Source organism: Trichosurus vulpecula, chromosome 7, assembly GCF_011100635.1.
Source record: "Trichosurus vulpecula isolate mTriVul1 chromosome 7, mTriVul1.pri, whole genome shotgun sequence".
NCBI lineage: Eukaryota > Metazoa > Chordata > Mammalia > Diprotodontia > Phalangeridae > Trichosurus > Trichosurus vulpecula.
The window spans coordinates 243,805,038-243,823,866 of NC_050579.1; the positions used below are offsets into that span (position 1 = coordinate 243,805,038).

The 18,829-nt window shown below is 45.7% G+C and overlaps 1 pseudogene; it reads left to right on the top strand.

The window, feature by feature from the left end:
• The first annotated feature begins 3,201 nt into the window (after positions 1-3,201).
• On the top strand, positions 3,202-16,669 carry LOC118856928 (annotated as a pseudogene).
• Positions 16,670-18,829: the final 2,160 nt, after the last annotated feature.

Consider the following 18,829-nt stretch of genomic DNA (forward strand, 5'->3'; position numbering starts at 1 on the left):
CCTGGTATGTAGTGTGAGATGTTGGCCTAAACCTAAATTGGGCCAGATTGCATTCCATTTTTCTCAGCAGTTTTATTTGAAGACTATGTTCTTACCCAGGTGCTGGGGTTCTTAAGTTTATAGAACATGCAGCTACTATGTTGATTTGCTTCTGTGAATTGCATTAACAAACCTCCATTATCCTATTACTTTCCTATTCAATATCAGACTGATTATTCCCACCAATTACTTAGTACCAAATTGTTTTTTGTTTTTACTGTTTTGTAGCATACTTTAAGATCTAGTACTGTTAATCCCCCTTCCTTCCATTGTTTCTCTTGAAATTCTTGGTCGTATGCCTTTCCATGGGAAATTTGTTATTTTTTTCCAACTTCATAAAATAATGTTTCAGTAGATTGAAATATCCCTGAGTAAATGAATTAATTAGGTACTGGAAGGTACCTCAGAAATTCCTTTGAGTGTGTCCTCTCGATGGTACATCCACTAGACAAATAAATGTCATCCTTCTCCTCATCTTCTGCCATGGATGCCTGATAGTTTCCAGTACAAAGGACCAACACTGAGAAGCACTAACTACCTGAGAGGCAATTCAGGGCATTCTGAGTGTATGACATGACATTATGAGCCTCCTTTGTATTCTCATTAAAAATTTAATACTTGACACATGTCCCGATCATTCTAGTTGTGTTTCATGTCATGGGTCTGAGTGAGGATGCTGGACTGTCAGACTCCAAGATAATATTGTAGATGAACATGCCTATCCCAGGCCATTGTGGATGCTTTGGGAGACTTAGAAGTTGCCACAGAAGATACAGACTGGCCAATCAGACTTACAGCAAGAGACCTTTATTAGGCACACTTTAACTCACACAACGGAATAGATGAGGCTTCTTTTTCTGTCTTCAAGGCCAATCCCAAGTAAGAATTTCCCCATCTTTGCCCTCAATCCTTAGTCACCATACTGATAAATGACACTGACTCACTGAGTCACTAAGCACCACCACCTAATAAATATTGGTGCTGATACTGACGCTGATGGCAGGGCTGCAGGTAGGCTGTGGGTCCAGCTCCCTCTCATGATTGAGCAAGCCTGAGGATGGACTCATCTTCCTAACACTTCCCACAAGCACTGGCATCCAGTCAACCATCAAGGAGCAGGCCATGTTATTGTCACATCCTGCCATAGCAGCTGGTCAGAAAAACACAGATATCTTGCCCTCAGTATTACCCATTTCTCTATATTGCTGGTCTAGTCTAGTTTCACACCCATGTGGAACTGCCAATTCTTCACTCCTTCAGATCTCTTGCAGATCCCAAGCTCTTTGCTTTCTAAGTATCCAGGTGCAGGCTAATCATCCCTTCCCCAACCCACCTTTCTCTGGCTCTGGCTCTGAATTTGTCTCTCTCTCCTAACCAACTACCCCAATTCTTTCTCCATTGATGATTTCTCTTATACCCTAGAGCAGATCTACTTCAGGCTCCATCTTACGCAGACAGATGATGCTATCCTTTTCCCATTGTCTGGAACTGGAGAATTTTCCCCGAACAGCTTCCTCAAAGCTTGTTCTACAATCTGCGTCTTTCTCCTCAGCACCAAGAATCTCAGAATCCAGCAGCCCTTCATTGTAACAGAAAAAGAACCACTCTGTTCCTCCCTTCCTGAGTGGGGTTAGGGACTTTTTGGATGGAACCCATGCCTCTGAGGAATAAGGCTTGGGCGACAGTCTAAGAAAGATGGGGTGGGGCATGCATAAATAGAGTCTGGTGAGAAAAAGCACATGGGTACACGATGATACAGCTATCAGCAAAGACTAATGGTGTTCATCCTACTGAGAGAGGCCATATTAAACACTCCTCCCTTTCCCCTACATCAGACCTTTGTCTGCCTCATTTATGACCTGAAGTGGAGATGTTTCATTAATGGGGAGCTTGTAATTGAAGCAGGCCTGGGCATGGACCTTTCTCGAGTTTTTCTCTCCACGTTTCTCTCTGAATAATGCCTCTAAATTCTGAGAAGCTAATAGAGATTAGTGGATGAGCCATGTAGGCACCTTTGTACTTAGCATTTTTGGTGTCAACCAAGAACCATGAGAGGAACAAATAATATAATATTCATAAAGCACTTTGCAAATTTTAACTCTATAAATGCTATGATTATGATGTATCCTCATCACATAAAGTCACTGCAACAAATAAAGTGGACTGTTTTTAGCCTAAGTACAGAACTTTAAACTTCGTCTCTCTCAAATGAAGTCCTGTTCCATTCACTTCTCCCACCATTCTGACCTGTCAACAATTTTTGGATCCTGGCAAGTCATCTGAAAATTCACTTTGCATGTCTTCTATTTCTTCATCCAAGGCTTTGATAAAACTGTTGACTAGTACAGAACCAAGGACAGATTTGTAGCTGGCTCTACTAGAGAACTTCCTCTAGTCTGACATTCACCCATTAAGGACACATCTTTGGGCTCTAGCCATTCTACCATATCCAAATCAGCTAACAACATTGTTCATAGCTCTAATCCATAGCTGCCCATCTTCTCCTCCAGGGTAGCACTGGAGACTTTGTCAGACTCTTTGTTGGAATCCAGGTTTAACACATGGACAGCTTTCTCCTGATCTATCAATTCAGTTATACTGTTAAATAGGGAAGGTTCATCTGGCATGACTTGTTTTTGATGAGGTCTTCATGGCCTTTACCCAATCACTCTTCCCTTTCAACATGCTCACAAAACATATCTTTTATTATATGTTTTAAAATGGTTCTGTGAGCCATAAGCAGAATTCATTGAACCTGAGAATGCAGACTTGTCAATCTTTCTTTTTTAAAAATATTGGAACATTTGTCTCAAAAATATATGGAATCCACTACAGTAGTGAAAACTTTCAGTCATCTACATTAGCCACTCATCTTTAGCACCCTACCATTTGGCTATTGTAATATTCCAGGCAAGACATGACCTCTGGGGCCCCTTCCTTCCTTGAGATTCTATGATTTCTGTGACCTCCTTTTTCTTCACCAGAAAAACATTGAAGTATTGAACAGACCCTACAAAAGGAACCTCCGCCTGGGAACTAATGATGCATTCACTTCATTCCTAAAGCTAATTGGCTCTCTCAATTGTGAGGTTGCCCAACCCTGGAACAGACAAGAGAGTCTGTAAATTGTTAGTCTGGGTGAAGTGGGGGTAGTTCCCATGAAGTGAGGGCCACCTCGACAGTTAGTTCTCTCTGAGTCCCTTATACTCATCTTGTCTTCAGGATGTGGTATATCTTGTTCCTCAAGGGCATCTGGACAGAGGTTCTGGCTGTGACTCTGCTGGTGCTGAATTCCCAGGTGGCTGCAGGCAGCCGAGCCCCAGGTAAGTACAGAGCAGCAGCTTCCCAGAGAGCCCAGGTGGAGCCCAAGGGAGCACTCTTCTCTCTAGGCCCAGACCAAAGGAAGGACTTGGGACAGGACGGTCCTGGGATAGATGGGCAGTAAATGAAACAGTTTTTCAGGCTCCCCTCCTATCTAACTCTTCCTTTGGCCCTCTCTTCCTTTCCCCCTTTTCCTCAGGGTTCAGGGACTTGATGTAGTCCCCCTCCAAGAGCTGAGGGCTCCAGGCAGTTTATCAATAAGCAGTTATGAAGCAGTTACCATCTGCCAGGCACTATGCTAATGCTAAGGATAGAAAGAAAGGCAGAAGACAGCTCATGTTCTCAGGGAACTCACAGTCTAACGGGGGAGACAACAGGAAAACAACTCTGTATGAACAACACAGATACAGGAGAAATGGCACATAATCAAGAGAGGGAAGGCATTGACATTAAGGGCCACCAGGAAAGGCTTCTTATAAAAGGCAAGATTTGAACTAATACTTGAAGTCAGCCAGGGAAATGAGGAGGCAGAGGTGAGGGAGAAGAGTATTCTAAGCATGTGGGACAGCCAGAGAAGGCCCAGAGTGGGGAGATGGAGAAAAATGGGAGGAAGAATAAGAAGACCAGTGTCATGAGATAGGAGAATGCTGGGGGCCTGGAAAAGAGACGGAGGTCCAATGTTCCCCAATCCCTCACTCCCTTGAATCAGGCAGGGCTTTCAATCTCTGTACCCCATCTGCCAGTGTCATCTCTGGTCTCCACATTGCTGCTGCTCTCCCTGAAGCTGGGATGTGTATCAAGGAGTCCCTGCCATGACCCATCAGAGGAGTGAAATCCTTTGTCCTGGGTAGGCAGGGAGCCCTCTGGGATGGGACACAATCCTCTCCCAGTTAGTATAAGTATTGTGGGGGAGCAGATAAAAAAAACCCTCTGGCACTGTCTATATTATATCCTGGCACCTGGCCTGGCCAATCACAGTCTCTCTGGGATCCTAACCTGCTCTAGAGCCATCCTCCAGGATCTCACCCATGTTTGAGCTTTGTCACCTGCTCTGTCCCTGGAGTGAGAGTATGTGTGTGTAGCCCCCATTCTCCATGGCTGGGCAAGAGAGAAGGGCCTACTAGGGACAGTCTGTCAGGGCATGAGCAAGAGAAACCAAAGGGCAGTGGGATCTCCCAGGCTTAACAGGGTGGTGGCTGCTTAACCCAGCTGAAAACTCCAGGAACACCCTGGTATCACCCATGGGTATCTGAATCCATGCTGCCCCCATGTGGACAATCCTCCAAACTACACAATTTTAAGTAGCCTCCCAGCTAGAAGTTAGTGAACTTTTATTAAGCCCTTACTATGTGGCAGGCGCTGTGTTAACTGTGGAAGATACAAAGAAAGGTAAAAGTTCCTGGGGATGACAACAGGAAAATAACTATGTATAATCAACTTATATTCAGGATGCTTTGGATATAACCAACAGAGGGAAGGCACTAGAATAATTAAGGAGGACTGGGAAGCTTCTTAGAAGATGGGATTTTAGGTGGGATGTGAAGGAAGCCAGGGAAGCCACAAGTCAGATATGAGGAAGCATAGCATTTGGAACATGGGGGACAGCCAGAGGGAATGTCCAGAGTTGGGAGATGGAGTGTCTAGTAGGAGGCACAGCAGGGAAGCCAGTGTCACTGGATCACAGAGTACCTGGGTGGGGGAGGGGGAGTCAGGGGTAAGGAGACTGAAAAGGTAGGAGGCGCCAACATGTGAAGGGCCTGGAAGGCCAGACAAGATTATGAAATCTCGTGCTGGAGGTTATAGGGAGCCAATGAAGTTTATTGAACAGGTGGGGACAGGGTCAGATCTGTTCTTTAGGAAGATCCGTTTGACATCTGAATGGAGGATGGACTAGAGCGGGAGAGCCTGGAAGCAGGCAGACCCAACAGCAAGCTATTGCAGTAGTGCAGGTAGAAGGAGGTGATGGCCTGCATCAGGGCTGTGGCAGGGTCAGGTGTATTCAAGATGCTACAAAGGCAAAATTGCCAGGTTTTGGCAACCGATTCAATATGGATGATTAGAGTGAGGAGAAACACTGAGGTTGTGAGCTGAGGTGACCGGGAGGACGATGGCACTCACCATAATCGGGAGAGAATCCATGTCTGTGGGAGAATGAGCACAGAGAAGGTCAAGCACAAGGGGGACCTAAGGGATCGTGAATAGTCTTGGCTTGGGCTGGGATTTCAAGTGGGTAGAAGCGGGAAAGAAGGCTAGAAAGGGAAATGGGGGCAGAGGCGGAGAAGACCTTGATTTCTAGGCTTAAGAAGTTGTTCTTTATCTAAACATCAATGGAGAGTCATGGGGGGAGATGGGGCCTCTGGAGAGGAGATTTTAAATGAAAGAAACCAGTTAGGAGGCCCTGCAGATGCTGAAGCTTGACCCATGATCCCTGGCATCTGGAGCTCTCTCTCAATTGCCGAAGCCAATGGTTGTTCCTCAGGCTTCCTCCTTTAGGAACTTTCTGCTGAATCTGACCCTGTCAGCCTCCCTCAGCCCCCAGGTGTTCTCTCCTCTCTGGGTTTTTGTGACTCTGCTCTCCCTTGGTTCTTTCCTCATGTATCTTGTCTCTCATTTTCAGTCTCCTTACCAGGTTTATCATCCACATCCTATGCCTGAAATGTTGGTGTTTTCTCTTTTTTTTAGCCCTAAGTTAGAATTTCTTTTTTATTTTTTTTCATTTTTTTATTTAATTTATTTAACATATTTAGTTTTCAGCATTGATTTTCATAAGAGTTTGAATTACAAATTATCTCCCCATTTCTACCCTCCCCCCACTCCAGGATGGCGTATATTCTGGTTGCCCCATTCCCCAGTCAGCCCTCCCTTCTGTCACCCCACTCCCCTTCCATTCTTCTTTCCATTCTTCTCTTGTAGGGCAAGATAAATTTCTACGCCCTGTTGCCTGTGTATCTTATTTCCTAGTTGCATGCAAAAACTTTTTTTTTTGTTTTTGAAGGTCTGTTTTTAAAACTTTGAGTTCTAAATTCTCTCCCCTCTTCCCTCCCCACACACCCTCCCAAAGAAGGCAAGCAATTCAACATAGGCCACATGTGTGTCATTATGTAAAACCCTTCCACAATACTCATGTTGTGAAAGATTAACTATGTTTTGCTCTTTCCTAACCTATCCTCCTTTATGGAATTTTCTCCCTTGACCCTGTCCCTTTTCAAAAGTGTTTGTTTTTGATTGCCTCCTCCCCCCTGTCTGCCCTCCCTTCTATCGTCCTCCCTTTTTTATCTTCTTCCTCCTTCTTTCCTATGGGGCAAGATACCCAATTGAGTGTATATGTATTCCCTCCTCAGGGGGGATGAGAGCAAGATTTACTCATTCCTCCTTACCTGCCCGCTCTTCCCTTCCTACAGAACAGCTTTTTCTTGCCACTTTTATGCAAGATAATTTACCCCATTCTATCTCTCCCTTTCTTCCTCTTTCAATCTATTCCTCTCTTGTCCCTTAATTTGATTTTATTTTATTAGATATCATCCCTTCATATTCAACTCACCCTTTGCCCTCTGTCTATACATGTATATATACATATATATATATATATACACACACACCTACACATATACATACATAGACACACACACATACGTATCATAGTAGCTGAAGAGATTTACATATATACACACACACATATATATGTAAATCTCTTCAGCTACTAGGATACTGAGGTCTCATGAATCATACACATCATCTTTCCATGTAGGAATGTAAACAAAACAGTTCAACTTTAGTAAGTCCCTTATGATTTCTCTCTCTTGTTTACCTTTTCATGCTTCTCTTGATTCTTGTGTCTGAAAGTCAAATTTTCTATTCAGCTCTGGTCTTTTCACTGAGAAAGCTTGAAAGTCCTCTATTTTATTGAAAATCCATATTTTGCCTTGGAGCATGATACTCAGTTTTGCTGGGTAGGTGATTCTTGGTTTTAATGCTAGCTCCATTGACCTCTGGAATATCATATTCTAAGCCCTTCGATCTCTCAATGTAGAAGCTGCTAGATGTTGTGTTATCCTGATTGTGTTTCCACAATACTAAAATTGTTTCTTTCTGGCTGCTTGTAGTACTTTCTCCTTGATCTGGGAGCTCTGGAATTTGGCAACAATATTCCTAGCAGATTTCTTTTTGGGATCTATTTGAGGAGGCGATCGATGGATTCTTTCAATTTCTATTTTACCCTGTGGCTCTAGAATATCAGGGAAGTTCTCCTTGATTATTTCTTGAAAGATGATATCTAGGCTCTTTTTATTTGATCATGGCTTTCAGGTAGTCCAATAATTTTTAAATTATCTCTCCTGGATCTATTTTCCAGGTCAGTGGTTTTTCCAATGAGATATTTCACATTGTCTTCCATTTTTTCATTCCTTTGGTTCTGTTTTATAGTATCTTGATTTCTCATCAAGTCACTAGCTTCCACTTGCTCCAATCTCATTTTTAAGGTAGTATTTTATTCAGTGGTCTTTTGGACCTCCTTTTCCATTTGGCTAATTCTGCCTTTCAAGGCATTCTTCTCCTCATTGGCTTTTTGGAACTCTTTTGCCATTGGAGTTAGTCTATTTTTTAAGGTGTTGTTTTCTTCAGGATATTTTTCAGTATTTTTAGGGTCTCCTTTATGAAGTCATTGACTTGTTTTTCATAGTTTTCTCGTATCTTTCTCATTTCTCTTCCCAATTTTTCCTCTACTTCTCTAACTTGCTTTTCCAAATCCTTTTTGAGCTCTTCCATGGCCTGGGACCAGTTCATGTTTTTCTTGGAGGCTTATGTTGTAGGCTCTTTGACTTTGTTAACTTCTTCTGTCTGTATGTTTTGGTCTTCTTTGTCACCAAAGAAAGATTCCAAAGTCTGAGACTGAATCTGAGCCTGTTTTCACTGCCAGGCCATGTTCCCGGCCAACTTATTTGACCCTTGAGTTTTTCTTGGGGGTATGACTGCTTGTAGAGCAAAGAGTACTTTGTTCCAAGCTTGAGGGGATGTGCCGTTGATTTCAGAGCTATTTCTATACAGCCAGCTCTGCCACACCAGCACTCCTCCTTCCCCAAGAACTGCCTACTGGACCTGACACAAATCTTAAGCAGGCTCTGCACTCATGCTCTGATCCGCCACTTAATTCCTCCCACTAGTTGGGCCTGGGGTGGAAGTAACTGCAGCTGTAGTTCTGTAGCTGAACCAGCCCCTCCATCCCTGGGGCAGGGACAAACTGCCAACTCCTTTCACTCTGTCCCACACAGCTTTTCCCACTAATCTTCTCTGTTGTCTTTGATGTTTGTGGGTTGAGAAATCTGGTAACTGCCACAGCTCACTGATTCTGGGTGCTAGGGCCTGTTCTACCCGGCTCCTGGTCTGGTTGGTCCTGCCACCGCCCACGCTGAGCTCTGCTCCCCTCCACTTCGTGCGTGATAGACCTCATCAAGTGACCATCCAGGCTGTCCTGGGCTGGATCCCTGCTTCCCTCTGCTATTTTGTGGGTTCTACAGTTCTTGAATTTGTTCAAAGCCATTTTTTATAGCTTTTTGGAGGGACTTGGCAGGGAGATCACGCAAGTCCATGCTTTCCAGCCACCATCTAATGGTGGTGCTTCCTAAGGCTCTGCCTGGGCCCTCTTCCCTCATCTCTGTAACTTCCTCGGCTCCCATAGAGTTCATTCCCGCCTCTGTTCAGATGACTCCCTGGTCTGTGTTTCCTTTCCAGTCTCTGTCCAGCATCACCAGCTGCCTCCTCAGTATTTCAGGCGCTATATCTCTGAGCTCTCTTAAACACATGTCCAGAACCGAACTCATTGCTTTTCCCCCAAACCCATACCTCTTTCAGACTTTCCTATTCCTGATGAACATAGTACAGTTCTTCTCATCTCATGGTCCATGACTTTGGTTTTATCTTCCACGCCTCACTCTGCCTCCCCGCCCCCCCCCCCATAGAGTCAGTGCCATAGCACTCCTTACATGTGGCAGGTAATTGACAAAATGACTGTGGAAACAGAGGTTCGAGCTTCTGTGCATATGTATTTATTAGCAATGTATTCCAATTCTTCCACGACCTGGGACCAGACTCCCTCAGATTACAGCTGGACCCCGAATGTAGGGGAGACAGACTTTTTATATACTAAAAACAATGAATCACATAAGGCCAATGAATTAAATGGAAACAAAGCAATATTAGGTAACTTGAATTCCAATTGAAGGAAGAATTAGGGACTTTCCAAGTTGGGAGGGGGAGAGCAAAAAGGTGCAATTCCCTGAAATTAGAAAAAGAGGTGCTGCCCCCCCCCCCCCCACCAAGCATCTGTGAACACTCAAAGATCGTGGAAACAATGACTGATTGAATAGAAAGGGGTCAGATTTCAGACAAGACAGATGGGTTGCTTAGGACATACAATCATGACAAACTCCTTGCCTCAGTCTCCAGATATGCCCTTATGTCTGGTCATCACAACCTTGGGCCTTCCTTAAGGGTCTCTAAGCAGCAGGAGAGCTGGTCCAGTCTCCAGTCATTCAGGGCTAGGGTCAAACAGTGAAATAAGGTTTTCTCCCAATTCCCACAATTCAACACATGTTGTGAGTCCTCGGCCTCAACAACCAACTCGGGGGTCTGTTACCCCTCAAGACCCAGGCCTTTGCCTAGCAAAGGGCCTGATCTCACGGACAATGTATGGGGCAGGAGCCGAAGGTGTTGAGTGATTCCGTTTATTGTTTCAGCAAGCAGCATTTTTATATCTTTGCTTACGTAGGCATTAGGGCTGCCCTGGTCCTGCCTACTCTCCTCCCCTTCTCTTCCAGCGCTAACCCGAAGTTCCCTGCCTGGCAGGCAGTCCAGGCAAAGAACCAGAAGTTTCACATGCTCTGGCAAGCCCAGACAGAGAGCCGGAAGTGCCATGTGGTCAAGCAGGTCCGGGCAAAGACCTGGAATTGCTACGGAGGCAACAAAGGCGAGACCAATCCTCCTGGCTCCACCCATATCACAGAGCCCTGAGTTTACCTCAGCAGGCCCTGGGCATGGAAGTCCGAGGAGGGCAGGGCTCAGCTCTAACTCGGCCCGTAACAAACACAATTTCTCACAAGACAGAAATTGGGCTTTTCCCATAATGGGATAGAAAGGGAGCTGAGCTAGCTCCAGAACTGAGTCACATAATGGAATCTGTGGGGTTCACTCAATTCACACAATTCAATACTTGGTGAACTAATCTCCTCAATTTCCTCCTACATATGACCCTTACTGCTGCTATGGCCACCATACGAACAGACCTTCATCATCTGTCGTCTGGATTATTATGATGGACTCTTAATCTCTGTTCCTGCCTCAATTCTCTGTTCACTACAGACCATCTGTCACACGCATAAAAATGTATTTTTCCTCAAGAGCAAATCTGACTAAGTCACTCCCCTCCTCAATAGACAGCACTGGCTCCCTATTGCTTCTGTGATCAATTAGAGCTTCCTCTGTTTATTCCTTCACTCTCTGGCTGTAACCCTCTCTTATATGATAGTCCTCCTCCACCTGTACTCTGTGATCTGCCCAAACTGGTCTTTTCCTCACACACTGCATCATCTCCCACCTCTGGGCCTTTGCCCAGGCCATCCCCCATTCCTGGAATACACTCCCTCCTTCCCTCTGCCTCATGAATCCTCTCTTCTTTTAAGGCCCAGCTCAAGCACCAGTTTCTAGGTGAAGCCTTTCCTGATCCCCACAAAAGCCAGTGTGTTCCCTCCCTCCCTCCCTTCCTCCTTATATTCTCCTCACTTGGATTCATGCTGTCTGTGCTTTTATGGAAGCTTGTCACTTGCATTTGAATGTAAAGTTGGGGATGGTTCCCTTCTTTATATTTATATTCCCAGCAGCTAACAGTGCCTAGCACATGGTAAGCATGTAATAAATGCCTGACACTCTGGGGAAGTACAGCAGTGTACAGAGAAGGAAAGACTGTTAAGTGTAAAGGAAGCAAGGAATCCATGAGTGGGGGGTGGGGTGGGGCAGAGGGCATGCCCTGCATGGAGGCTGTTCAAACGTTTGGAGGTGGGAGATGAAATGCTGAGTGTGGCAAGCAGCCAGTAGGTCAGTTTGACTGAATGATGTGTGACAGGGAATAATAGGAGATGCTGGAAAGGTAGGGTGGACTCAGACTGGGGGGAGGGGTTTCTAGATGCCAAGATTGGGGTATTGAAATTTCTCCAAGTGTCCATAGGGAGCCACTAAAGGTTCTTGAGGGGGTGAGTTCAGTGGTCAGACTTAGACTTTCTAAAAATTATTTTGTCCTTTGTGGAGTGCATAGACAAATGGTATCAATCAGTCAATAACCATTATTAAGTGCTTCCTGTGTGCCAGGCACTGTGCTGAGGGCTAGTTTACATATAAAATGGAGTCATTTCCTGTGCTGGAGGAGTTCACATTCCAGGAGGAGGAGGGTACAAGCCATGCCCAGGGGGGGTGAAGGGGGAGGGGCCCTGGTCCACAGTCACAGAATTGTGAGGAGAGCCACACACACACAGCAGATCTCCAAGCCCTTTTCAGTAACACTGATGTGATTGTTGTCCGCTGATCAGAGGGGAGAAGGCGGCGTGACCTCTAGATGTGGGAAGGGTCTGTCACCTGCCCGGTCTCTGCAGAGGGGCTGAGAGGGGGATACAAAGATACACTGGAGGATGAGGATCAGAGAGTGGGTTAGACTTGGGTGAGGAAGACTTGGGGAGGGTGTTGGGTAAAATTTCCTGGGAGTGTTTGCACCAGGCTGGGGGTGGTTGAGAGGCAGCTGTGACGTAGCAGACAGACAGGACAGGTCTGGAAACCCGAAGGTCTGTGTTCTAGTGCTGCCTCCATTCCAGATTTGTGGTGTGACCTCGGAAAAGTCGCTTGCCGTCTCTGGGCTTCAGAGGGTCTGGGGCTGAGCCTGCCCTGGAAGGGCAGCGGGAGGTGGCCCATGTTCTCCTTGATCAGGCCCAAGTTGAGGTCAGGGATGCGAGGGCGGGGTGTCCGTCAGGGCTGACACTTCCCTGGGTGTCCCCCCGCAGAGCACTTCACGGGACAATTTAAATATGAGTGCCACTTTGTGAACGGGACGGAGCACGTGCGGTTTGTGGAGAGACATGTCTACAACCGACAGGAGGCTGTGCGCTTCGACAGCGACGTGGGGGAGTTTGTGGCGCTGACGGAGCTGGGGAGGCGCCAGGCTGAGCTTTGGAACAGCCAGAAGGATTACATGGAGGGTAGACGGGCCCAGGTGGACACTTGTAGGCACAACTACCAGCTCGTGCCCTTCTAACTGCGCAGGCCCTGTGAGTGCGCGCCCCCGGGGAGGGGAGGGGAGTGGGGCAGGAGAGACCAGCAGGGACCCAGGGAAAAGGAGGAGGGAGCAGTGGAGGGGAGGAGGTCCTGGGGAGGGAGCAGAGCAGGGAAGGAGAAGAGAACAGGCTGGAAAGGAGCGGAGAGAAAGGGGAGGCAGTGATGGGAGGGGGCAGGTGAGGAAGAGAGAAGGTGGTGGGGGGGTGTCACAGGAGCAGATACAGGGACAGGGGCCGCCAGAGCAGGGGAGAGACAAGGGGGAACAGGGATGGGGGGGGAGATGATGGATTGGGAGAGAGGAGGAGGAGAGGGGACCAAGTGGGGAGGAGCAGGAAAGAGAGATTGGGGTGGCAAGAGAAGGGGGAGAAAAAGGGATGAAGGGGAAGGAAGAAGAATGGGGGGAAGGGATAGAGATAGAAGTAGAAAGAAGGAGGGATGAGAGGGAGAAGAGGTGGGGAAGTGAGAGAGGGAGAAGAAAGGCAACAGAGATGATGGGGAGGAATGAGGAGCAGAAAAACGAGATGAGTGAAAGGGAGGAGGGGAGCGAAGAGAGAGGAGAAGAAAGGGGAGAATGAACGGGGGAGAAAGATGGGAGGAATAGAGGGAAGTGGGGAGAAACCCTGTTATAGCACCATGAATTTGGTTCCTTGAGTCCTTTTTCCTCAGTCAAATTCAGATTTTTTTTCCTCCTCCAATTCTAATGGGGATAAATAGCATTGGGAACAGGTGATAAACCCTTCACCAATAAATAACTCACTTTTATACAATGCTAAAGTGGTTAATAGACAGCTAGGTAGGGCAGTGGATAGAATGCCAAGGCTGGAGTCATCTTCCTGAGTTCAAATCTGGCCTCAGACATTTCCTAGTTGTGTGACCCTGGGCAAGTCACTTAACCCTCTTTGCCGCACTTTCCTCATCTGTAAAATGAACTGGAGAAGGAAATAGCAAACCACTCCAGTATCTTTGCCAAGAAAATCCTAAATAAGGTAACAAAGAGTTGTAGAGAGTTTAAAAATGAGAGAACAACAACAAAATATTTAATATAAAATTAAATCCCCCAAGACTTGAGTGCTCAGGCTTCATGAACCTTTTTAAGTTGTAAATAAAACTGTTCATTTTTTTATCCCTGAATCTGAGATCAGCAGAGGCTTCTCATGCTCAGCCCTCTCCTGTCCCTCTCCCTGCCTTCCCCCTCCCAGCCTTCTATGATAACACAGACTTTTACAACTGAGGCCTCATCACTGAAATTCTCTTTCTCCAGGGACCCAGACATGTTTCTGCTTCTCCCAGGGCCCCTGGACTCTGGGTCAGGATGCTCAGGTTTCTACTGGGCCTAGGTGTTCCCCACAGTTCCCCTGATTCAAAGTTTCTTTACTGGATTGAGAGCATCTCTTAATATTTGAACTAGAAGTCTTTCTGAAAATAGATTATTATCTACACTTATGATCTACACTTATGTAATGGAAATGATCCATTATAAAGTAGCTATTTACAATGAGAAATCTTGCCTGCTAATTTATTCCTATATCACTGAATCCTGATGAGCTGGGAATGGGATAATTCAGTGCTGGGGACTCCAGGGCCTACTTCCTGCTAGTTCAGTTTTCTAGTCTTAGAGGGAGCTTAAATGTCTACCAAGATGTCCATTTCTGACCCCGGGGAGAAGAGGAGACCTGAGCCTGGTTATGGATCAGAGGTGGGGGCTGACTAGGAAGACCTGCTCTGACTCCCTCTCTCAAGATTTTTCTTCTTTCTTTCAGCTGAGCCTGAGGTGACTGTGTATCTATCAAAGATGGCTCCCCTGGGACACCACAACCTGCTTGTCTGCTCTGTCACTGGTTTCTATCCTGGGGACATTGAGGTCCAGTGGTTCTTGAACGGGCAGGAGGATACAGCAGGGGTTGTGTCCACAGGCCTGATCAGCAATGGAGACTGGACCTACCAGATCCTGGTGACGCTGGAAATGACCCCCAAGCATGGAGACGTCTACACCTGCCAAGTGGAGCACTCCAGCTTTCAGAGACCTGTCATCTTGGAGTGGAGTGAGATAGAGCTCCCTCACACTCCAGTTCTAACATTGCTCAGGACATGGAGCTAGCTCTGAGATCCCCTCAGTGTGTGTGCTGTGCCCTCTTTTCTTCTGCCCTGGGCTAATACATACCCCATGTGGTGCTACCCATCCTCCCCTCTTCTCCTAGCACAGCCCCCTCACAACAGTGCTGAACTAAGAGCTATGAAGACCTAGAATCTTGTCACCCTCCTCACTGGCCCCAGCCCTGGGAGCTGGCCTCCATCTGGGACTCTGTGATCAGCCTATAGATCCATTTCTCCTGGGGTAGGGGAGGTAGGCTTTGAGATGGATTTATATCAGTTCTCCTGGTGAGCTTTCACTTCCTGAGTCCTGAAAGGCCCTTTGCACATCCATCTCTTCCTTTCTTAGACAGGATTTAACCACCTTCTCAGGCTCCCCTCGGACCCATCTGATTCCCACATGGGGCTGGCTCCTGGAGGGACAGTTTTGATCCTTGGTGTCTCTTCTCCCCAGAAGCACATTCTGAATCTGCCCAGAGCAAGATGCTGAGTGGAGTCGGGGGCCTTGTGTTGGGGCTTATCTTCTTTGGGGTTGGCCTCATTGTCCACAAGAGGAGTCAGAAAGGTGAGATACTCTTGGGAAAGTCCTGAGCCCCTTCCCCTCTGTGATCTTCTCCAGGAGAGAGAGGATATTTAATTGTGCTACAAATCTGGCCCCAGATCAGTGGTGAAGGGGAGATCTGGCTCTGGCTTCAGCTCTTCCTCCTCAGTTGGTGAACAGGACAGATCCCAGGGCTCAAGGGTCTCAAGGAATCCCATATTCACTAGTAGAAACAGTCTTGGGAGGGGTCTGAGGTTCCAGCCTTTAGCCCCTCCCCCTGCCATTCCTCCTCTCCTGTCCACTCACACAGTTGTAGCTGGATGGATAAAGCATCAATTAAGTACTTCCTCTGTGCTGTCATGTACTGGGTTAAGGAGTGGTAGTCCCACTGTGCCCAGAACCTTGGTGCCCTTTGCTTCTATAGCTCTAGTATTTACAAGGATTGATATGTTTGTCTCTCTTCTTTTCCCAGGAAATCAGAGTTCACAGCCAACCGGTAAGTTCTTTCTACTCAGGTGGGATGAGGGTTCTCATAGCTACGGTGTCTGCCCAGTGGGGCCTGAAGCTAAGAAGAGACTTGGGGGCCCTTAGTGGGAAGAAGTTATTCTACTTGTGGCTTCAGACTCTCATGTAGGCTCTTATATGACTGTTCTCTGTCCTCTGCAGGGCTCCTGAGCTGATCTCTGAGGCTGTGTTCCCTGGAACTGTTGCATACCCTTTCATGTTTGGAAGCTCCCTGCTTCTTCCCAGATGTCAGGAGGTTAACTCTACTGACCCCTTCCCCGGAATAGCTCCTTCCCTGTACCTTCAATTCTGTCTGGACTCTTTGGCATTTTCCCAACAGAGCTTCAAGGACACCTTCCACCTTCCTTTGTTTCTGTACCTTTTTAAATCCACTTTTTGTCCCTTGAGCCTTCACCCTAATAAATGACAAGACTCAGAATCAATTGGACTTTGGTGACATGAAGACAAAGTGAGGGGAGCAGAGGAAGAAACTTCCTCACTTAGGAGTAGAAAATCTGTCAAAGTATGAAAACCCTCCAGAGGTGCAGATTGCAATCCATCCACACTTTTTCATCCTAGGTGCCTCTTGTCCATTTCCTTCTATAATTCCTACAGAAGTTGATTAACCAGCCTGCTGGTGGCCTTCCTCTACATATCTTTATGTTACATAGATACCAACGGCCCTCACAAGCTGTCTGCCCAGAAATCCTTAGCTTTCCCTCTGTGATGGGCCCCCCACCTCATTCTGGTGATATGTCTCTCTGGTGACTTTCATTTTACCACTTCTGCTCGGTTCTTCTTTAATGATATGCTGTAGCCTGTGCTTGCCTATCATTGGCCTCTCCATTGCATGTTTAAAAAATTAAAGTTTTAGTAATACATTTTGTGTTTATGTTATGTTCATTGCTTAGTATATACCCTACTCCCACTGGCCTTCCCTCGTAACAGAATTTTTACTCAAAAGTTCCATAATCATCATCACATTGATCACGTATAATCCAACAGTGTATGCAACAATGCATACCCATAGTCTCCCCAGTTCTTCCATGAAATGTTTATTTTCTCTTCTCTGTGGCCAAGTTTGTTATCTATGATTCCATAACATTGAGCCTCATCTTCCCCCACCTTTTGTAGTCTTGAGGATGTTTCTTTCTTGGTTCTGCTCACACTGTTCTGTATCCGTTCATTTAAGTCTTCCCATGTTTCTCTGAATTTTTTTCTTTTTTTGTTTTCTTCAGTTGCAACACAATTCCCTTAGATTCATGTGCCACAATTTGCTAACCCTTTCTCAGTTGATGGCACCTCCTTTGTTTCTATTTCTTAGGTACCACAGAATGTGGCTATGAATATTTTGATACACGTTCATATCTGAAATTTTTTCCATCTTTGACGTCCTTGACATATATGTTAATGTGTGAGATCTTAGGATCAAAGGGTATGGAGATGTTGACATTTTTTAGCATAATTCCAAATTGTTTTTCACAATTGTCGTACCAATTCATAGCTCCATAAACGGCATCAACCTGCCTGTCTTTGCGCAGTCCTTCCCACATTAGCCATTTCCATGTGTTATCACCTTGGAAGATTTGCTGGGGAAGAGGGGAGACCTCAGGGTTGTTTTAATTTCATTTTCTCATTGTGATTTGGTGCAAACTTGAGAACTATCCATTTCTTTTGAATACTAGTGGAAAAGGCTCTTGGCCTTATAGATTTATGTTAGTTTCCTACATGTGTTGGGTAATAGACCTTTATCAGAGACATTTCATAGGAAGAAATGTTACCCCATCAACAGTTATTCTGGCTGTTGATCTTCTCATGTGAAGGCTTCTCAGTTTCAGGTAATCAGAATTGTTTTCTCCTGTTGGTTTCCTCTAAGTCTTACATTTAATTAACAATTCTCCCCCTTGGTCACAGTAATGAAATCTACTTCCAGCCATTTCCTGGACCTTTGGTAGAAGTTTGTTAGCTTTTTATCAGTTCCAGTAACTGAGTTGTATGCAAGATCCCCGCCTCAATTAGTGCTGTTGGGGGTAAGTAGAAGAAAATTAAATTTTTAAAAATGACCATATCATTTGCACATAATGCTTAGCAGGAAAGGCTTTCTGAATGAGTGATTTTTGTGGTCAGTCCATTTCCATGCAAGAGGTCGGGCTGCCCAGAACTTGTCTTTTCCTAATGAAGTTTATGGGAAGTGGTTCTTGACCAGCAGCAGAAGCATCAAGATGGGTGGAAATGAAGATTCTGTGCCTCATCTGCCCCGCATTCAAATTGGGCTCTTCTCCCTCTTCAGAGAATGCGGAAGCCTGTCAGGGTTAGAGGAGTAAACGTGAGCTAGGGAGGGAGAGAATGGCAGCTCCCTAAAAGGCTGGTGAGGGATGAGACACCCAAGACTGCTCAGCAACTTTTCCTTTTTGTACAGAAACAATGTCATCTCTGAGCAATATTTCAGTTTTCAGTTTCCTATAGATTCTAATCCATTGGAATATTTATGTTTTTTATCTCCACTAAGGAACTGTTGGAAGGATGCAGACATATGTCTAGATTCCTAGAATCTAGGCTACCAGACTCCTTCATTTGGGCTGATAGGAATCTCATGTATGAAATCATCATTTTTGGAAACAAATGTCTTGGAAATTTAGGGATATAAGGTCAGGTAGGAGAAAGCCATGAATCTCACAGTAAAGCAAGAAACTAAATGAGTGTTAGAAACAGGTGAATATCAAGGGAGTTCTCTTTAGTCTCTGAGTAACCTGTCCATTTCCAAGGGAATTGACCTTCCGGCATATTTGTTGTTGAGAAAACAATAGACCCTGGGTTCGTGGACTTCACTGTTTCTTTTGATACATTTTTCCAGCAATTAGTACTCTTTGATTATAGATCATAGATCTAGAGTTGGAAGTGAAGCTTACCTATATGGATACAGGGAAAGAAAGGAAGGGAGGAAGAGAAGGAAGGAGGGAGAAAGCTGTGTTGCCCAACTGGCTAGTTCCAACTGGGTCCCCACTCATTTTCTATTCATAGAGT